Here is a 582-nt window from a genome sequence, read left to right as displayed (position 1 = left end):
TTGGGGACCATGAGAGCCCTGAGATAAATATCCTGCCCCAGCTAATTGAGAACCCGGAGATTAACATCCTGCCTGACAATCACAAGGATGTGAACCCTGAGATTAACATCCTGCCTGACAATCACAAGGAAACGGCTTGGCCCTGGGAAAAGAACATTCACGGAAATCCACCCCCTCTCCACCTGTCATCCACCCACTCCCCACCTGTCACACCAGAGCTCAACCCCAGAAGATCTTGTAAACTTCCATCTCCCTCCTTCCTCTCCCCCTCCCCTCCAAGATTTTTGCCTTAAATATGATCGGCTGCACTAAGTAAACGGCTCTTGACAAGCAATGCTTCCTTGAGTCCTGTCGTCTTTCTCGCCCATTCTTTATTCACAGGTTGTAATCCTCCTCGTTCCCCTGAATAATGTGACCTGCAGGCCAGGTCAGGTGGCGCCCGACGTGGGGCTCGAGGCACGGGTCACCTCCCGGAAGGATTAAGATCGCGATCGAATCCAGGTTCATGACTGAGGCTGCTCGCCCGGTTGCTCAAGTCATTAGGTAAGCCATCCGTCTTAGACATCTCAAGAATGGGCCATT

Source organism: Mastomys coucha, unplaced genomic scaffold, assembly GCF_008632895.1.
Source record: "Mastomys coucha isolate ucsf_1 unplaced genomic scaffold, UCSF_Mcou_1 pScaffold18, whole genome shotgun sequence".
Classification (NCBI taxonomy): domain Eukaryota; kingdom Metazoa; phylum Chordata; class Mammalia; order Rodentia; family Muridae; genus Mastomys; species Mastomys coucha.
This window is presented reverse-complemented; position numbering follows the sequence as displayed.